Source organism: Acipenser ruthenus, chromosome 26, assembly GCF_902713425.1.
Source record: "Acipenser ruthenus chromosome 26, fAciRut3.2 maternal haplotype, whole genome shotgun sequence".
Taxonomy (NCBI): Eukaryota; Metazoa; Chordata; class Actinopteri; order Acipenseriformes; family Acipenseridae; genus Acipenser; species Acipenser ruthenus.
In genome coordinates this window covers 4091976-4113640 of record NC_081214.1, presented here as the reverse complement: position 1 = coordinate 4113640, position 21665 = coordinate 4091976, and the positions used below count along the sequence as shown (strand labels likewise).

General features: G+C 38.3%; 1 pseudogene; it reads right to left on the bottom strand.

The window, feature by feature from the left end:
• Positions 1 to 64: 64 nt before the first annotated feature.
• LOC117430362 (claudin-3-like) lies at positions 65 to 21659 on the bottom strand (annotated as a pseudogene).
• Between the last annotated feature and the right edge of the window lie 6 nt (positions 21660 to 21665).

Sequence of the window (21665 nt, the reverse complement as noted above, 5' to 3'; positions counted from 1 at the left end):
TCATTTTGAGTAAATATCCAGCAATTTTTAGTACTGGGAATAATAACTAGAAAATTAAAACGGGAACATATCGGGTTGTTTATTTACAGTATTGGTACAAACAAAATATTTTAAACAACAGCAAGCCGTTCCATTCAAATACAGAATTATTAAACATACAGAATAAAATAATCACTTTCAGACTAGATCCAAGAAACAGACACATAATACAATAATCCAGTTAACAATGGATTAAATGATGTTAAAAAAGCACACTCTTTACTATACACAGGAACAGTACATTCTCTACATTAGTGAGGTTTGTTTTAATCATTGATAAAAATATATCACCAACATTAAAAACAAAATATCTTATTTAGGTAAAGACAGATTCATGAACTGCTGTAAGTAAAATATAAACTATATATACTATATATATACTATTTACTTTATATAAAATGCTTCATTATCAATAAACAGAAACACATTCACACTTTTCTCACAAACTGCTGAACAGGTTCTAGTAGAATCAAAATCTGTTTTATATTTTATATAGTTTACGTAGCTGCATCTTTTAATTATTTTTTTTTTAATACAGGTTTCTTTGAAATGCTATGGCAACACATGCAGATATCCTCCAAGTGTTGTTCTAGGTTCGATGGTTATATCTAGGTATCACATGAGATCAAGCCATTAAGTTTCAGTTCATACCATTCAATTCCGAATCTTCCACAGTTCGGCAAATGGAAACCAGTTCACTTGTGTTACTACATTAGGTTTCCGTGCCATCGCTTTCTTTTTGGTGTCCATCAGTGAATTTTCTTTTCTGTTTGCAAAACAAAGTACATAGCTAAAGCAGGATGAAGAAGGAAAAACCTCAAGACCTTTCAAGAAGTTCAGACGTAGTCCTTCCTGTCTTAGCCACTCGGAGCGGCAGACTTGGCTGTTGAGTAAGCTATCCTGGATGGCGCATATTTGGTTTCCTTTGGTGGGCAGGAACAGCAGAGAATTGCTCCTCCAAAGAGCAGAAGAGAGGCTGCAGCCCATCCGATAAACAAGGAAGATCCCATCTCTCTCTTGCTTGATTCAGGCACAAGAGGGTTGTAGAAATCCCTGATGATGGTGTTAGCTGACCATGATACTGGGATGAGCTGCATGAGAGATGCAAGGATGAACATAACCCCTGACACAATCATGACCTTAGCTTTGGCCCCCTGATCTTCAATGCAGTTGGTGCACTTGGCTCCCATAATGGAGCTAAGGATGGCCAAGAGGCCCAAGATTATGGAGATGACCTCCAAGGCTCGGGCTGCCTGGAGATCCTGGGGGAGAGCCAGCATGGAGTCGTAGATCTTGCACTGCATCTGCCCGGTGCTCTGCACCACACAGGTCATCCATATGCCTTCCCACATAATCTGAGAAGTCACGATGCTCACCCCAATGAAAGCCGTCACCCTCCACATGGGCAGAGTGCAAGCCACAATACTGCCTATCCACCCAACAACGGCCAAAACCACTCCAAGGATTTCTATGCCAACGGAAGCCATTCTTCACGGTTTCTTCTTCCAGGGTAATGGAAACCCACAATGCGTCCTTTCCAAGGGTGCTCCTGCTTGTAAGGGCAAAGGAATATTAAGTGATGAAGACTAGCTTTCAGTGAGGGTACAGAATCTATGTTTGAGACTAGCAGTCCTGCTTTCTTTATACCTCTGAACAGTCTTCTGAACAGTTAGAAGGCGGAGTCATTCTAAAGCTGACATCACATGAGGAAGGGCTGGGAATAAATATGTTTTGAGTATCTATTTCTCCAGTTTGCAAAGGTGCAGTTTTAAAAGTTAATCTTTCCGCCTTTGGGGGAAATAAAATAGAATAAATAATTTACCAAGGCACGGTTGTTACATAGTTAAAGATTAACCACCACTGACTCTTTCAGTTAGGCTGGTAATTATTGAATACATATCCGGGCTAACTTAAAATGAATTGCTTTATTCAATGCTAACATTTTCCAGGGTTCCATGGTGTAATGGATTTAGGATTTAGCATTAGCATGCTTAGCATTACCATTTTTTTCCCCCATCTTTTTTCAATTGATTTGCGAGCTGTGAGGGAAAAAAATAATTAAAGCTTTTTTTTTTTGGTTCATCTGTAAAGCTCTGAGCATCTGTCTGAAAATGTGGAGAATAGGAATGGGCTTTCAAAGCAGTTCTGGAATGCTGCCAAAGTGTGTATCAGTGTGTGGTAAGCTCTCAAAAATGACCTGACAATTAAATGTTGGAGGGTTCTTTTAACATGTATCTCTCATCCCAATTCACTGCTAAATAATTAAAGCTACAACCTTGTACATTTCAGACATCTGCATACCTGGCTTTATTCTCTTGCATGACGCCACCAATAACACCAGATTATTTCAATAATAACGCAGAAGCTACAAAAATAATGCAAGAAATGGTTTCAGTAATACTTATTAGGGGAGCTTCAGACTTCAAAATTATACAGTAGACTCACTAATCTAAAACATTTGGGAGACCCTTTTATTTATACGGATTGTATGACTGTAGTCTGTACCGTACTGAAAATAGTGTAGTCTGTGTTTTTAATAAACATTAGATATCAGTAACAAACCTTTGGGGGGAGGAAGACGCCGCTGTGAATATTATACATAGTTATGGTGGAATTAATGATAGAATTGATGGAAGTTTCTACCGCTGCTATCAGCATGCGTTGAATGGCTTGTTACCGTTACTGTAGCGTGATACAGATTATAGGTCACTACTGGGGTCTGGGTTAGGGAGAGAATTAGGGAATTTAGCTTTGTTCATACCAAACCTAAAAGGGTCATTTTAAAATCTTATTTTCTGATATTGTATGTGTCCATGTCTGTAAGGATTGTGGCAGCAGTGTGGAGTAGTGGTTAGGGCTCTGGACTAGAGGGTTGTGGGTTCAATCCCAGGTGGGGGACACTGCTGCTGTACTCTTGAGCAAGGTACTTTACCTAGATTGCTCCAGTAAAAACACAACTGTATAAATGGGTAATTGTATGTAAAAAAAATAATGTGATATCTGTGTAATGTATAATGTGATATCTTGTAACAATTGTAAGTCGCCCTGGATAAGAGCGTCTGCTAAGAAATAAATAATAATAAGGATGTGTGTATATGTTTTCAGTTTTTGATGTATGTTGTACGGTATGTATAAAAAACTGAAATGGCATTTCTAGCACCAAAAGCTTAAAAACCAAGACCTTGGTTTAAATATTTACCGAGTCTTGTTATTACACTGAAGGACAGTCAGACTCTTCAAGGGCTTGCTGGCATTCTTGTATTGCAAGACATTCCCCTTGCCAGTCACCTCAATAAGTGAGTGCTCAGCACATGTGACAATGAAATCTTTCAAAGCCGAACATATAACAAATGAATCTGCATAAAACCCAGGTAACGGGCAAGGGTGGGTAAAACTCGATCCATAAAACGTGCTTGCCATTTTCCCTCATTCTATAGCTGGAAAAGGTATTGTTTGCTAAAGGTGCGCGTACGAACCCAATCATTACCCATAGCTAGACTGGCAGGTGGTGAGTTTCACTGATGCAATAGAAACAAAGAGTGCATTCAAATCAGTAAGGAAACCCTAAACAAATAGTGTATTGTTTGCTGTCCTGTACCTGGAAGCAGCCTGGTTATAATCAACCCGAGCCCTGTGTTAAAGGCTTGTCAGTGTGGGACAGGAACCACATCCTAGTGATCTCAGCACTGCAATGCAAAAAACTGCTATGTGGAAACTATTGATTAATCAATAGTTTCACACATACCTCATGAACTGATTATTAACCAGGCATCTAAAGAAGTCCAGTCCACCTGTGCTAATGCCACGACACAGATAGTACTGATTCAGAGCAATTGGCGTGCTATATATGAAACAGAACTCGCCTCGCAGCTACACTTTATTATATCATAACATTCATGGCTTCGCTTAGATAGGTGCTGTACTAATACTCCTGTTGACACAGTGAACGCAAAATACCCCTAATTGTTAAGAGATGTACTACTTTTAAAAGTTGCTTGGGTCTATTTTAATGTTAGACCTTAAAAAATTATAAACCTTTTTTTTCTTTTTTTGCAGATCCCATTTCACTTTTGTATCGTACAGTATGCAGCAGGGTTAATGAGTGGTCAATAAGTTACCTAGATGAATATCCGTCACTGTAGATCATTAAAATAGACCCACTGTATCAGATACTTAATTGTATTGCAGTGATTATGATCATGTAGTAATTTATATTAATTTTAAACAAGAACATGTCATTATGAAAGGCTTGTTGTAAGACATCATTTAAGGCAAGACACACACTAACTTTCGTAACAGATTGATTGCTAATATGTTTACTTGGGCTTTAAATAGTAGAACCCTTGCTATGTACCTCATTAAAAATGTGGTAATTAGACACCATTACGCTGTATATGCATCACAGTGATTAACTGCAATTGTGACGGGAACAAATTATTTATTTGGAAAGTAATTCTTATGAAATGGCTAGATTAAAAGTTAGTACAGTTTATTGAATTACAGAGCAGATTTAATTACAATAAATGAAAGTGTAATACAAGATGTATACTCAATTGTAAATTATATAAATTTAAATTATGAGGTTAGATCTGTTAAGAATAGGACCCTCTTAGCAATCAGACATTAAAATCTCTAAATAAAATTCTCAATTCCCAAGTAAATCAAATGCATGAATAGACAATACAATTGGTTTTATCAAGCAAACGTAACAACATAATAGCATTTTTTTAAACTGTTTTTAACATGCAAAAATTATCATTCAGATTATAAATCAAATTTCTCCAGTAACAGATTTTAGTAATCATAATCTAACATTCTATAAATTGCTTTTAGTTATGTATGATACTTGCTTTTGGTAACCATTTTTTCAAAAGCTTTTCAAAAGTTAATGCTAATTTTCCCATTAAAATGAATCTGTTCATAAGATGTTTTTATTTTTACCCATACACCTAGGAGCTAATGTGAAATTTCAGGTGTCGTTGATAACGAAAAAAAAATCAAACTGTTAGTTTGACTTTTTAGAATGTTTGTGCTATGTAACATAGATACCAAGATTAGCAATGAGAAAACCTTGACCCAACCTGGCATTTATTTGGTGTGGCCCAGCTTATCTGGCATAATAGATAAGCATGGATAATTTAACATTGCACCAATGCCTAACTCTGCTATTGAAACGGATAACAGAAAAATAACAGCCAAGAGCTGACATGTCAAATTGGGAAACACTACCTACTTTATTTTTATATAGGACCTGCCATGCATTCAACTCTGACAGGCTCCAGACAAACACCAATACCCAGAGGAGATATATACCAACTCCATACTCAACCAGTAGCAACCAGTTTAAAAATTATACTAGGGATTTTTCAGTGTGTGTGTTACATCATTAATTTCATTGCAGGATAGGACTCCATTACAACTAACCAAGGTTCAGTTCCTGAAAGACCCTCACACATAGTCCTTCTTGTCATATCCACTGGTAGTGACATTGTTTGAAGCTGAGTAAGCCACTCTAGAGGGACTATATGTCTGCTCCATTGGTGGACAGGAGCAACAGAGTAGGGCACCCCCAAGGATCAGAAGACAAGCTGCACCCCAACCAAAGTACAGCGAATTCCCAAACTCCCTCTTCTGTGAGTCGCCCAGCAGGGGTTCATAGAAGTCCATGGTGATAACATTGGCCGACCAGGAAACAGGGATGAGTTGCAGCATCCCAGAAATGATGAAGATGACCCCGGAACTGATGGTGATTTTCGGTTTGCGAGCCTCGTCCTCCATGCAGTTGGTGCATTTGGCCCCAGCCACAAAGACCATAATGCCCACGATTGCCAGGAGGATGGAGACGATTGTCATGGCTCGGGCAGCTTGGAGATCTTCTGGAAGTCCTAGCAGGGAATCATAGACCTTGCACTGCATCTGCCCAGTGCTCTGCACCACACAATTCATCCAGAGACCTTCCCAGATGACCTGTGCCACCACAATGTTCTGCCCAATGAAAGCTGCCACCTTCCACATGGGCAGGATGCAGGCTACCATGGAACCCAGCCACCCAATGACAGACAAAGCAATCCCAAGGATCTCTAGCCCGGCAGAATACATTCTTCACTTTCTTCACTGCTTAACTTTTTCTGTTAAAAATTCAGGCAGAAAACTTCAGACAGAGTTTCTTTTGGGATGAAGCAGATATCGGATCTCTCCTTCTCAGTCTGTGCTCAACCTGTGATGGGGGGAGAGAGAGAGAGAGAGAGATGATTCTACCTTCTAAATACGTCCAAGAAGTTGGAAGGTGGAGTCATTTTAAGATGGCATCATGTTTGCATTGAAATAAGATAAAACTAAGGAATGGGCTTATTTCGCCTTCGTTTAATTTAACCACTGAAGGAATTATGTTACTTCTCAGTTTAAAAGACATCCTTAAAACATTTCCTCAGTTTGGAAACATACTGCAATTTTCCCTGCAAATGTATTTTGTTACACTTTTTTTGTTTTTAGTACAAGAGACCGTAAAAAAGAATGTTCCAATATAATTTCCTTCATATCTAAAAACTCATAATGCAAGGCACTATAGTAACTTGTGTGTTTTACCTTGTATATCAAAATATACCAGCTGTCATATAAAAACGTTTTTCTTCTTTTGTGCATTATATTTTTTTCTCGCCACTTGTGATTAGAATGTATTACTTCTGTATTTAAACCTCCTTGATCGATGGGCTTTTGCTCTTGGATGAGATTTCTATTTCACTAGATTTATTATAAAGCCAACGTGCTCATAACGTACTGTTCTTCTTACTTCGGACAGTAGAGTTGGGGCTAAACAAAGTTTCTGAAATGCATGTAGTTAAAAAACAGAGGCTGGCGTGTTGTTGGGAAGATTAGGAAATGCTGGCTAGGTCTTCCATTTTTCTTCTCAACAGCAGGTTTCTATCAGCTCCGTAATGTTTTTAATTAATAAAACACTTTCATTGTTATAAAAATGACACCACCGTTTCAGGCAGGGCAGCAGCAAGCTCAGCATTACCTTTGTGAATTTGCTGAGTCACTCTTTTACATGACAGCTCTCTGAAGAGGCTTCACTGTGCATCTCAACAACCATGGTCTTTGTTTGTGAAAGTGGCAAGGAATGGGTTTGAGAAATCTTTGCTGTGACAGTTAACCCGTTATTGTCATTACTATCCAGAAGATGGGTGCTAATGATACCATCGTATTTAGAACTGGTCAATTGATTCAGATGGTATGGGATAATCCACAGGTTGCGTGTAGCGCAGTGCAATACAGAACACAGATTCAATTAAAGGGATTTCGATTCAGTTGGCTCCACCTGCTTCTTCTCTACTGTACTTTAATCCTTTCAGTCCTGAATTGTTTTGTTGAAATTAAGTTGTATAATTAAAAAAGGAACTCCTTTACTGAGTACATGAGAACAGGACCGAAAATATTTTTTTTACATATATTTATACACGACCTCAGACTGGGACTTAGGAGTCCCATGAGGTTCCAACATGATTTCCGACACATACTACGTTAAGTTAAGGTGGGACTGAAGGGGTTAAAGCATATAGGACCAGTGTGGTTCAAAGCTCAGCCAATGATCAACCAGCTATGAATCTCCATGCATGCTCAAAGCCTCAAAGATACATTTATAAAGATCTCCAATATTCCAGCAGCAAGACTCAAAACCTTTCTTTTATGAATCATTGCTAACATCATAATAATGTAAGGAAAAGGATAAACCAATCAGTAACATGAGGGCACTTGCAGCTACGTGCTCCTATTGTTTAGAGGGAAGCAGAAATAACCGCAGTGTGCTAAATTTGAGTTAACCCAATAACTTTTTATTGGTGTTATAACTTTTAGTTCTTGTCTAATGGCTTTACATTAGATAACATACCTGTTAACCAGACTTTTAGTTAGACTTTATTAGGTGGTATATATCCATTTTAAAGAAATTATCAGTGTATTGTTTAAATAGTGCTATATCAAAAATATACTGTATGTAAGGATATCTATAAAAGACACCTATGTTAGAAGGCAATATTGATGCTTATCTGGATCTACTAAAATAGTGGAACTATTTATATATATACAAACTATTTGGCCAGGTGTGGGGCATATTCTCCTGTTATACCCTGGGTCCCTTGATTAATCTGAAAGGCTGAACGAATGCTGTAGTCTCCTTAAGCATCATTGTGGATCAAGTCCCTCTTTCATGGTCACCAAAGTCCCCAGATATCAATCCAATTGTGACAACTTCCAGCCCCTTACAAAATACACACTTTCATATACTGTATATGTTAATCGCCAGGTGTACTTAAGATAAAGGATACAACTGAATAAATGCCATATTGTATCGGAACCAGGCATTCAACTGGTTCTCTTATCAGTTAAATGTGTTAATTATGTACTTTACATAAAGCAAACATTTATGAAGCTGATAAGGCAGGGATTATGTAGGTGCAAATACATATATATATATACACTTAAATTAAGCTCCTACGGTGTGGTTTGTGCACTTGAGAATACGTGATATGGTGAGATATCAGATGTTTACTTTAAAACAACAGTAAAAACGAGTATGATTATGGCAATGGTGGACTGAATTATAAATTCAGCATTCAAGCAAGCACTATGCATTTACGCAGAACATACTATGTATAAACTAAAAAAACTGCCATGGACTGCATGTAGTAATAACAGCAGTGAGAACGATTGGGGTCAGTTTACTGGTCAACTCACTCAACCTCCTGCTGGTTTGAAAAGAAGGAGGGCTGCCGGGGGCATCGTACTGCAGAGTTCAAATTGATTGGCTGGTAAAGCCCTGTCACTCTACACCTGGCCCCGCCCCTAATGTTCTGCAAGAGGAGTTACCTACTAGAACAAGGTCACAAAAACACACATGCCCATGTGAATACTGCTGTACCTGAGGTGAGATTGAAACTAGAAGGCTGTTTGGCTAACACAGCAAATCATTCCCGTTTGCGCTCGCTCATAGATCTATTAATAGAGGGTAGGCGTTGTCTCTCTGCTATTGTGCCTGCTAGTTTCTCCCACCACTATGAAGGCATGTACAGATTTTCACATCAATCCCAGAAGCCACAAGCTTTAATTGAAACAAACTTCCACACAAGAAAGCATAATAAAACAGAAGGTGCAGCACAAGCTTACGCACGTCATATTTTATCTAAACTGCCACAGAAAAATGAACTGAAACATAAAAGAGGTGGTTGAGAAAGACATTGGTTTTGACAGGAGTGCTTTACCGAGAGGTGCGGGGGTAGTGAAATTACACTGGTAGCATGGACTGAGTTTGTGTGAAGTTTTAAAGTGTGTACATCACCACCTGGGGGGATAAAAAAATACTGTTCACAAACAACAACAACAGGAGGGGCCCATTTTATTCAGTCAGAAGGAGGTACAATACAGTAAATAACAAATTCTGAACGTGGTCCAACATTCTTTTTGTAGCTTTTCCAGACAAGTTGGGTGTGTGTTGATTTACTGGAACTGCTTCTCCTGGCTGTACTATAAAAAGATAACATATAGCACCCTTTCTGAAATGAATCATGTTTCTCCTTGTTGCAAATTCTTCTGGGAAACCACCCCACATCACCATTAAAATGATAGGCATGTTTTAGTCAGAAAGTCAGTCTTTCGATTTGCAGTATAGATATTTTTGCATATTGTTTCTATGTCTTTGGCCCCAATATCACCCCTGATAGGTTGTGGTTTACCTTGGGAGAGCAGGAATTGAGGCAGAAACGCTTTTGTACACGATTGCCACAGTCTAAATGTTTATATTCAATTAAAAAATAAAGCAGGGCTTTAGGGTTATTTCCCTGTGTTATGATGCAATACAGTCAAACTTCAAGTCCACCAAACACACAACTGCATCATAACAAAAGAGCCTAAAACAACAGCATTGCAAAATAAGTTTGTTTAACTGCCTTTCCAAAAAGGTTTAAATAAATGTCGCCATAGAATAAACGAATAAGACAACCAATATAAAGTAGCTTAAAACAAAACAAGTTTTCATTCCGACCAAAAAGAAATGATCTTTCAGTTTCGGCTATTTAAAATGGCTTTCTGGCTGCTAGTTCTAGTAGTTTAAACTAGTTCTAGTTTCCTAAGATGGGAGTCTGAGAGCAGGATGACACACCTGTCTGCTTGGGTTGACACAGCAGTGAAACTATGCAAATCAAGTTTCTGTTGGCTATCTCATTACCAAACTAGGCAAACCAGTTTCAGCCAGAAAGGAGATGTAGCAGTTTGCTATATTTTCTTTATATAATTACCCTGATCTTTTGTACTGTATCAGGATACTTTGAGGTTAGCAGATAGCTACCAAAAATTGCAAATCAAGAACCAATTACAAAGTAAAATAACATTTGTAAAATACAGACTGTTTACAGTATGGGCCTGATACAGTATATCCAGAGGTTTTTTTTTATTTAAAATTTAAAACAAGCCCATATGATTCCAGTTAAAAATAAAAAAAAAGGCATGGCACACTAACACTCCTTTTGTGCCAGTAATTGAAACGCGTTCTCTTTATTTACACCAGAATGTGGGAGTATTTTGCATGAGTTCAGGGATGGGGTGGTGCCTACAGGATATGGCTCTGGATTTCATGCAACTGAGACCTTTAACCTTTCCTTCAATTAGGACAAACCCCTGCAGGTGATGTAACCTACTTGTTTCACTCTTTGAGTACTGGCCATCTTAGATTCCAAACTAAAAAGATTGGAGATACTTTATATGTGTTTTATAAAGGTCTATCTTTTTTTTCAGTTCTGATTACCCTGGTATAAGACATTGAAAAACATGCGAGTAGGAGGCTGTGTGGTTCAGTGGTCAAAGAAAAGGGCTTGTAACCAGGCGGTCTCTGGTTCAAATCCTGGCTCACTCACTGTGTGACCCTGACCAAATCACTTAACCTCCTTGTGCTCTGTCTTTCGGGTGAGATGTTGTTGTAGCTGATGCTTAGTTCACACACCCTGGTCTCTGTAAGTCGCCTTGGATAAAGGCGTCTGCTAAATAAACAAATAATAGTACTGAATTGATCACTACAAAATAAATTCCTAGCTTTCGCCAATAGAGGGTGCTCTGTCTCAGTCACAATTAGTTACACCTGTCCTGAAATTCAAGTGAATGCATGTTCCGGTGACATAATGACACAGTTGCAACATGTTTTTTTTTTGTTTTGTTTTTACCAATACCCTTCAGTAAATAAGAGATACTGAAACTCCATTACTGAACTCAGCTTCTCTTTTATCGATATGTTTCCAATGAACAGAGTTGATCTGAAAAGGTGGGGCGCACCCCAGTTTCTTGTCTGTATTGGGTATTACTCAGATTGAGCTGAAGATTTTGATTATCCACACTGAATTTATGCTTCAGATCACTGTGCAGCCCAATTAGTTACAGAAAATCATAACATCAGTCTGTCACATTCAGAAAAACCGCACTTGAGTGCTAAGTAAAATGTTTTTTTGACATTGAGAAAGCACACTTACGAATACACTTAAAGAGGTGAATTTCAATGAAAACCCCAGTCATTCTGTGCATTTGTAGCATAGTAGTGTATATTAATTTACAGATAATTGTAGCAAAATAATGTATGTATAAAGAACAATATTTAACCTATTCTGGAATCTATTCAATGCTCTTTCTGTAGCAATCAGTTGGGTGTACATTTTAAACCATTTGTTTTTGTAGAAAACTCAAATCCAAATTCATGGCGCACCTTGGTCAATGAACTGTTTTAAAAACAGGCTTCAGCTTAAAGTTGTTCACAGATGATTTAAATAAGAAATATGAAGTAATAAATTACCAATATATTTTTAATGTAACTGGTTAACATAAAACTGATAAAAAAAAAACAATGTACAAAGCATATTACTTTTATTATTTTGAAGTTCAGTTATCAAAAATGAACACCAATTTCTAAAACAAAAAAAAACTGCCTCCTTAGCAGGTTACATTTGAGGGGTTTGGTTTTCAAGTATGAGTACCAAACATGTACAATGGTATCTACTAAGAAAACCAGAATTTAAAAAAGTCCTCTCCGCAGGTTATGGTTGGGTTACTTGGTGTATCACAGCTCATTTATTTTTTCATTAATTTCTCTTCCAATATCGGACTTTTTCGCTCCAGGGAACATTGTCTGGGTTGCACCTACACAATAAAAAAAATCTAATAAATCTTATTCATTTGGCAGATGCCCTAATCCAAGGTGATTTAAAATGTTTCCGAGTGATAATTACAGTGATGCAGTTCGATAGAGTAGAGTACAGTAGAAGTTTGTAAGTAGTGTGAACAGTTGGTCAGAAACAGTGAGGTCTGTCAGAAGATGGTTGCACCACAAGTGGACCAGGACGGAGAAGAGTGAAGTGCAGTAGATTGTGAAGAAAGGGCGTATTCTGTATATGTTGCTCAGAAAGAAGTGGTAAAAGCATTCCAGGGAAGGGATATGCAGGGAGTGAGAGAGGTAAGGATCAAGGTTGTCAAGGGTCTTGGCAGAGGAGGTTGGTGGAGCCAAGTAAAACAGAGATATCAGATGAGAGGGAGGAAAGAATAGGAAGAAGAGATGTTTTGGAAAGGCTGGGTTTGATATGCAATATATATTCACCGTTGGATATCAAAGTCTTCATCTTTATATTTGATTATTTTACTGTACCATTTGAATGAGCTTAAAGAGGTACATCTGGATTCCCTGTAACTTTTTAAACACATTTAATAGTTTAAGGTTTTAGACAGACGCTGATACTTTACTAAACCTTAAATTCAACCGCATGTGTTTTATGTAGGATTCTACAGCTTCTGGCAGGTTTTTTCTTCCCCAGTTCTGGCCACTCCAGGAGTTATGTCTCTTTCAAATCTTGTGGGTCAGATTTTTTTAGTGGACTTGTGCTAACAGTTGAGAAGCGTCCTCTATCTTCTCCTTCTGGGAACTCAATTAAAGCGTATTTCGACATTTGCCAAGTATATTCGAAAAAAACAAACAAACAAAAAAAAAAAAACACCTCGCTAAACCTCAACTTGTTACTCAAAATCCAGCAGTCGTTTTCTTCGTCAGTTTCAGTTTACCTTTTTTCAGTTTTAATCAAATGATTAAAACTGATTTTTCAGTTTAAATCAAATGAATCAGTGTGTGATTCAGTTGCTCATCCTATATTACAAATTATGACTCGGTTCAATGGAAAATACATTTGTGGTTACTGCTTACATACAGGAAGACAGATACCGAAAGGAAGAGGTGAAAGTTTCAAAGATAATAATAATAGAAAAGCAACCATATTCTCATAAAACAGTGATAGAAGTTTCATTACTTAAGCCGAAATGTGTTGTTATTGACCTGCCTATGCAAAAAAATATATGTATGTGGGGGTGCCAGCAAACTCCCCTTTTGAAGAGTAACATTTTCTGGTTGCTTTTGTTTCCTGTACCATTGTATACACTATTTGCTGCCACTTGAAAATATATTTAACTTAAGCAATGGTTTTCCATACAAATTACATTTTTCTACATCTTGAGACCCAACTCTTTCAGAAGCTGCAGGTGGGCATTCAGCTCTCTCTTACTATGCTGTGAGTGTGGAAGACAAGCATGTCATTACATATGGACACTGGGGAAAATCCTTTCAGTTTTATACTGCGTGAAAGCACTTCCGACACGTAGCCTCCGTGATAAATATTCAAACTTCCTTGATTTTCAAAGTGTGTTAAAGGTATGCCCCAGTATGTCTTCCGGAATGCATTGTGAAAATAACACAGCCATCATGTATATGGGGATTTACATGAAGAAAGTGACATAATAACCCAAAAAAGAAACATTTGACAAAACCCATGCTGTATAAAAAAAAAAAAAAAAAAAAAAAAAAAGCCTGATTTTTGCAGACCTCATTTTGCTGTGTTTTTAATATATGTAGTAATGTTAATAAAGTGGGTCAATAATTAAACTCTGGCTCCATTGGAGTAAAATACAGATCGGTGGTATTTAGATCGGCCACTGTTTTGATAGTTAAAGCAGACCCCTGCTTGCTGAAAGATTTTTCTTTTAGATATTCTGTTTCTTAAAAAGTGTTTCTCAACATACTTAAAGTGTGTGCTGTTAGTAGGTCCAGCACATAATGGAAGCAGGTACATTTAAAGCACTAAAAACTGCAGTTCTGCAGTTCCACAGCAACACAGGTAGATTTGCTGCATCACACGCCTATTTTGCCAGCTTATTGAACTCCTGATGAAGTCCACTCCCCTGATTGTCACCGTTTTTACTCTGTGTCTTTTGAAGTGACATTAAAAGGGTTTGACTGTACTTTTTAACAAGGACTGAATGAGTACATCAGTCTCAAGAGCGGGGTGTGGCAGGGATATACAGTATACCCCATGATTATTGCACTGGGCACACCTACGCACATTGATTTCTACTGATCTTTCCTGCTGTTCTGCACCAATTCGAAATGGAAAGAATAAACAGGGTGGATAGGGGTCAGCCCCTTCAGAGGGGCTATTCATTATCACAGTTTTTATTTGAATCTGACTTTGAGTAGCTGTGTGTATTTAGCATTTCTAGGCTGCCTATAAATACAGCCTGATATTCACAAAACGGATCTAAACTTGTTGTGGACCTTTAGCAACAGGTCTGTTCAACCTGTTGTCAGCTGAGACTCAGTATTGCAGGTAAAACACTAGTGCTGAGTATCGTAGAAAGTATGTTTGACTCATTCCCATGAGTGACATCAACGTTGTTGATTCATTTCACAAAGAACGAGCATGACGAAACCACAAAATTGTCTTGTGTACACATCTTTTTATTAAATAGTATTGCCCAATTACCGACCAATTAAAATTAATGTGATTAAATACACCCGGAGTGACTTCACACAAAAAAAAGTTCATTTAGCACTGTTCAAATCTTTTTTGAAACAGTGAAAAGACCAGCGATCTGTTGTTCAAATATTGTTATGCAGTTCCTAAACAGGTGATTTATTTAATACAGCTGGACCCATTATTATTATCAGTCATGTAAATGTGCCTTTGTAAATTGTACAGTAACTTAACAATGCTCCCATGCGTATACTTCCATCGTAGTTTTACACACAAAAGAAACTGACATATGATCCAAAAGAACAGGAAACAATGGCAGGCACTGTGTTAAACCTATTCGTTTTCAGGTGCTTTGTTGTGTCACATTCCAGAGGAACAGCATTATGCTTTTTTTTTACTTGCTTTGAAGACTCTAATGTTTCTGATTGGCTAAGATGTATTTCTGAAAGTTACACCACAACAGATAGAGATTCAAGCTCCCAAGCTAGCAAGACTTTTTGAGAATGTGATTGGGCCATTTTAAACAAAAACAGAGCTCTTTCATCGGTCAGTTTGAATTCCGATTCTGCCTCGTTTTGCATATTAACTGATCTAGCTACCGAGGTCAGAGGCACAGAGACAAACAAGCAGCTTATCAAGAAATGAAAGCAGCAGCAGTAAAAGCAATCTGTTTTTCAGTAGCACAAATTCGTTTTAAAGCCACAATACTGTGGGTATTGCGAGGGGCATCATTTCGTATTTGCCTAAAAGGGTTTCTGTGCCCACTAAATTTACAGGATATGGCATTCACATGGTGCTAACTGAATAAAGAAAATCTATATAGAATCTGAAAATTGTGATATATTACAATTTTAAAGTGCAGTACCCCTAGGTCGTTTTCTTTTCTCATATTTAAGTAGAATGTTACATACACCCATGTTAAAATGTCTCATATGATTTATTTTAGCATAGGCGGTACACTGTAAATTGGTGTTTTCTGTAAAATATTATCAGGATTAATTTCTGTTCGCTTCCTAAGCTTTAACAGAGCTTGAAGACACAATTTGTTCCATCTTAATGCTAGTTGCACAAGCATGCCTGTTTGGCACACTTAAGCACTGTCAAGTAATAGCCAATCTGCCGTGCGAGGTCTGCTTTCTTTTAAAGAAGACTGTGCAGAGGGCTACGGGGAAATCAAGCAGACAGTATTTTAGTGTAAATGTGAATTGGCTATTTAAACAGCATTCTTACAAGTCCCTCATGTCAGTCCCTTTTAAATCTGCAGATATGAAGATCTATTTCACTTCCCTGTTATGATTATTTTGTTCCTTTTGTGTCTGTGCCTGAAATCCAAGATGGGGATCTGCAGATATATTTAAATACCTTTGCTACTGCATTCACAATCTGTCAAAGATTATTTTAATCATCTCAGAGAAATTTCTTAATCTTAATCAATGCTGTAAAAACAGTTTGTACTGTTAAGGAGCAGAAACTTGTGAATTTCCCTAAGGGCAGGATTAGTTATTTGTTTCACTTGATCTTTGTAAACTGAGAAACTAAGAGAAAGGATTCGCCTGCTGTGGGGCCAGGAACCAGTTGAACGAGTTCACATAGCTGCAGGTGCCTTCACTGCCCAGCTCCCTGGTAACCTCCTTAGTTACATGAACACATTCTTACTAGCTGAAGCCTGAACATGCTAGATAGGATCAGTTACCATGGAGACAAGCCAGAGTAAGAAAATAAGAGGGATTTATTCTTGACGGAGGTGTATTGCAATGTCCAACTCGTTAACAAAAATTTTGTGTGGGAGATGCCAAAAAGAAGAAATGTTCAGGGTTCAGAAATTTTAAATGGAATTATGTACGAATCAGACATCGTGGCCTTTTGAGTTCCAATTAAATCGTCAAGCAACCAATGATCCTTTCTACACTTATTCGTATTGAACCCTGTTAGTATTAATTAATCACGAGCTTGCGTTTATTTTGAAGTGTACAAGCGTTGTCTTGATAAAACTTGCCCTATAAACCTGTGTAAAATGCATGCGTGGGTTCAAATCCCACCTCAGCCACTGACTCATTGTGTGACCCTGAGCAAGTCACTTAACCTCCTTGTGCTCCATCTTTCGGGTGAGACGTAATTGTAAGTGACTCTGCAGCTGATGCATAGTTCATACACCCTAGTCTCTGTAAGTCACCTTGGATAAAGGTGTCTGCTAAATAAACAAATAATAATATATGACTTATATGAACTTGTGTGTAAGCGTCCCTTTCACATAACATAATAAATATATATTTCTCATATACATGAATCCACTACATACAGAAGCATTCCCAGTGGACCTTTTCCTATAACTGCCTTATTGGCTATATTATATAGAACAGACAACAGCAATGGAACACTAGCCATCACGATTACAGTGTTACTGTGTAATTCACGGAACAGGAGCAAGGGCTGTAAGATATAAGCTGTGGTGCTTGAAATAGAAATGATGTGCTTGTGACTTTAGGAACATGACATGCTTTGGAAGATGATATGCTTTCCCCTTGGCTCGTGGAGAGCCGCCCTCGCGGAGGTCAGACCGAACCGATCAGACTCCAAGGCTGGGAAGCAAGCGTTACTTCCTCCAAGGGGAAAATGAAGCGAGAGGGCTAGAGGACACATTTGAGAAGACTAGAAGAAGTCGCCCCGACTAACAAGCAACGCCTACGTTTCAGGAAATCAGCATGGCCAGACCGCCGAGACAGAGCCACGCGGGGCGACAGGAATTCTGAAAGACAGAAGAAAATGAACACGCAAAGGGGCCAGAGAGGAAAGCAAGTTTGTTAGTAAAGAATACAGGTAGAGAGATTGTTAAGATTTGGCCGGGGGTCCCCTCTGGCTCTCAAAGAACCTTCCTCTCAGAGGTCGAGGCCAGCTCGGCTGGGCCTAAGTTTGGGAATTTACGTCGCTTGCCCCCAGAGGGAGACCGTTGCAGAGGTGGCGCTGCATTTGGAGGAGGGGAGGAAGGTGGAAAACACAAAAAACAGACAGAGAACAAGTGTTCAACCCAGGGCTTAAATAGGGAGGTTAAGTGATAGATTGGCTCGATTAACTAGGGAGGAGCCCCTGCACCTCCTCTTCGAATAACACCTAAATGTTACAATTATAGACGTCACCGCTACTGATGCCACTGCTTCAGCTTGATTTATCCTTGGTGGTGATTGTTCTGTCAGCAGAAGCTTGTTTTGAGATCTGATTACTATAAGCAGGGCTGGATTGATGCAGGGGCTTTAGGGGCTGCATCCCGGGGCCTCAAAAATATATATAATTTATAATACAAAACCTAAAAAATGAATAAGTAGCGTGTGACTGCATGGATCAGAACAACACGTTTACGTAAAACAGTAACGGGAAGCAAATGAATATGCAAAGAGGGGCCCCCAAAACAATAACAGCCCCGGGCCTCTATTAAACTTAATCTGGCCCTGACTGTATGATGTGTAATAACGCTGTGTCACGGTAAATATCAGCCTGGTCCATGTGGGTGTGATCAGATCACTCTAATCTGCATGAATCAACCACAGAAACTCTGTCAGCTGAAGTGAGTCACAGAAACCGAAGCAGATACTTTCATCATCAGGATATTTTAACTTATTTTGTGTCAAGGCCTCTGGGAAAACAAACAAGGATCTATTAAGTAATTAAGCACACACACACACAAAAAACGATTCCTACTTGCTTGAAACTGGACAAGTAGAAAAAAACTCCTCACCTGTACTATGTTTAGATTAATTGTATTCCTATAGAACAGGTATTCCCATTGGAAGCAAACCTAGCCACTTAGTCGCACCTGTTGGAAAGGAGACAGGTGTGGCCAACAATTCTAGCCCAAGGCAACAAAGCTATTGCGTGTGGAGTGGAATGCTGTCTAACGCCAATGCACAGACAAGTACAGGGAAAGAATAGCTTGGTGCGTGTGCACCTGAGACATTGTGTAAAGCTTCCAAAAGATGGTCAAAACGGCAAATAAATAAACCACTTTCTGCTTACGATTGCAAGCTATTTGTTTCCTAGGCTGTGTGTATATGTGTCTGACAGCATATTCAACTTTTGTTATTAACATTTGTCCACATGTATGCAGTTCACAGGTGTCTGATTATCTGTTGTTCTTACCATTGTGCTCGATCAAGCCTTGGCTTTCTTTCAATCCACTTTCTCACACCCCAACCCCCACACTTTAATAGATTGCATGACACTTCTAAAGAAAGGATTACAGGTGGGGCTGACAGGATTGGATGCAACCAGTTACAGCCAGAACCTTGTTTGCCACCCTTTTATATAGATTATAGGCTATTATATACAGCACCTAGCATATAACATGCCATTGCCTTTTCTTCCCATTACCATGAAACCCAGAGTGGCAGAGTTGAATAGATTGACTATATTAAAGATAGTATTGTTAGTACCTGGAACTGCTCAATGGATAACTATAGATGTTATGAAAATGATTCAATGTTCCTGATCATGCATGCTTTAAAACACTAGAAGAGAATAACAAGTACACTTATTTCAGTATTGCAAACATTAAAAGCAGTCTTATAAACATCAAAATAGCATTTTACAGAGCATCTTCCAAGAGACGTTAAATAATTGAATGAACGACTGATTTCACAGACCCTGATTAGCACTAACCTTGGTTACTGTCCCTTAGCTAAGGCTGTCTATTGATTAGTGCTAATCAGGTTCAGTGTTTTATTCAGAAAAAAGACAAGGGGTATATGCAGCATTATTTTACTGGTGTGATGTTTTGAGTGGAGTTATCTTTTCTATGCTACAATAGCAGTATACCGTTTTTGAGTTATCATTCCTAATACAAAACTGTTAAAAGAGGTAAACACGAAAGTAACAAAATAATAACTTTCTTTCAATACAAACAATAACGCTGTATTCATGAACCAAGAAAATAAGCATGTGCTTTAGCAAAGTTTCAGGACTCAAAACCTTCTCAAAACATTTTTCAATATGTACTGCCCCATTTAAAACAATGGATTATTATAATAATAGCAATACTGCTGTTGAGGAAATATTTGTATTGCCTGTCTGTTGCTCTCCAATCTTTATGAAAGACCTACTTCATAATCCCTGAAAACATGTGCTTCAAATCACTAGTTTCAAAAGCGGTCTGTTTCCTTTTTTTTTGGGGGGGGGGGGGGGGGGGAAGGATATTGGTTTTAAATGCATCAACTGTTTCTGCAGGAGGAAATGCGTCGGTAAGCAAACTGCTGAAATATTTTTCATTTCTGTTTGGTCTCCCGAGCTGCAACAGAGCTTACCACAAGTATCAGAAAGCACAAGGCGGGCTGTGCCTGTATGGATTTCAAAAGGGGCCAAACAAACTTTCCCAGCAAGAAAGAATTTAGTAGACACTAAGGGATTAAGTTTGTATGATATTAAACAAGACCGTGGGGCTGTGCAGCATTAATCACCTAATAAAACATCATAGGCTTAACAGCTGTGTTGTTTGCAGCTGTTTTTTTTCTCAAAGGAGTGTATTTCCCGACCATAAAACCCAGCTAATTATCATCCTGTACATGGTGGTTGTATCACTGGCAGCCCCACCGCCTCCGTTACCTTGACTTTGTTTTGGTTCTCTCATCCCATAATGCTGGCTACACTTCCTGCTTTGCAGCACAGGTCACATACAGAGGCTCCAAGAATAACTGCGCTCCATCACAGGTGTAAATAGTGGAGCCAGTGCACGTTCTGTGTTTGTATTCATTAATAACCTGATGCACTAAAATAGTCTGAAGACATTCACGATTCGGTGACTCATTACAGGAAATGCATTCTTTATCTTCTTTTGGTGAGACATTATATGAACTGGATTGTGAATTTTATCATACAGGGAGGCAAAGAAAGGTACGATTAACCATACACTACTGTGCACTCCGTTGGGTTATTTCACAGTCGGCTGCCTCATTAACTTCTATGTATTTTAAAAACTCTGCTGTACTGCTCTCATCCACACAGCTGCATATGCCTACTCTAATAAAAAGCTTCTTTACAACTGTGTCTGTCAGTCATCTTCTACCGGTATTGAAAGTTGGCGCTGCTAAGCACGAGTCAATGGGCTAACAGTATTTAATACTATTCTCAAAGGAACAGCAATGAACCCAAGTGCTTGTTTACATTCGCCACACACTAGTGGAGCCCCGTTTCTTAAAACTAAACAAGAGGGAAGTTTCTTCATTATGAATTAAGTTGACCGTTTACTGCTTTCTAAAAATGTTCAGTATAATTAAATCACCATTTGATAAAAGCAGCCCTATTTTGCTCAATATTAATTAAAAAAAAAAGTATTTCCAATCCATTTGAAGGTAATTTACATACATTTACACCATACCATTTATAAAGCAGCCCATATTTAATAAAAATATGAATTAACATTTTTTACACTAACCTGCACCTTGACCATCATGCAATCCCTTCTTGAAACATATAGACAACATTTCAGTTGCTATTAGTAGACACAAATTAACATCTGCTTTGTAAGTCTCTAACAACACTGTTTCTGATTCTTAAAACCTAATGTTTGGGAACTTTTCAATTAGGGGAAAAAGTTCTGGATTGATCCCATAATTCTCAAAGGAAAGCGTCATTATTAAAAAATTCCTTCATGGGAAAAGTAATTGTGAAAATTCCTTTGCACATACCTGTGTGTAGGACTGTGTCTCCGGACCATTGGGATAGATCTTGAAAAGAGCAGTCCCTGAAAAATAGACCACTGATTGTTCTCGCTGGAGATTTAGGTTTCATCAGTGTTCTCTTTCATTTGGGAACAAAGCT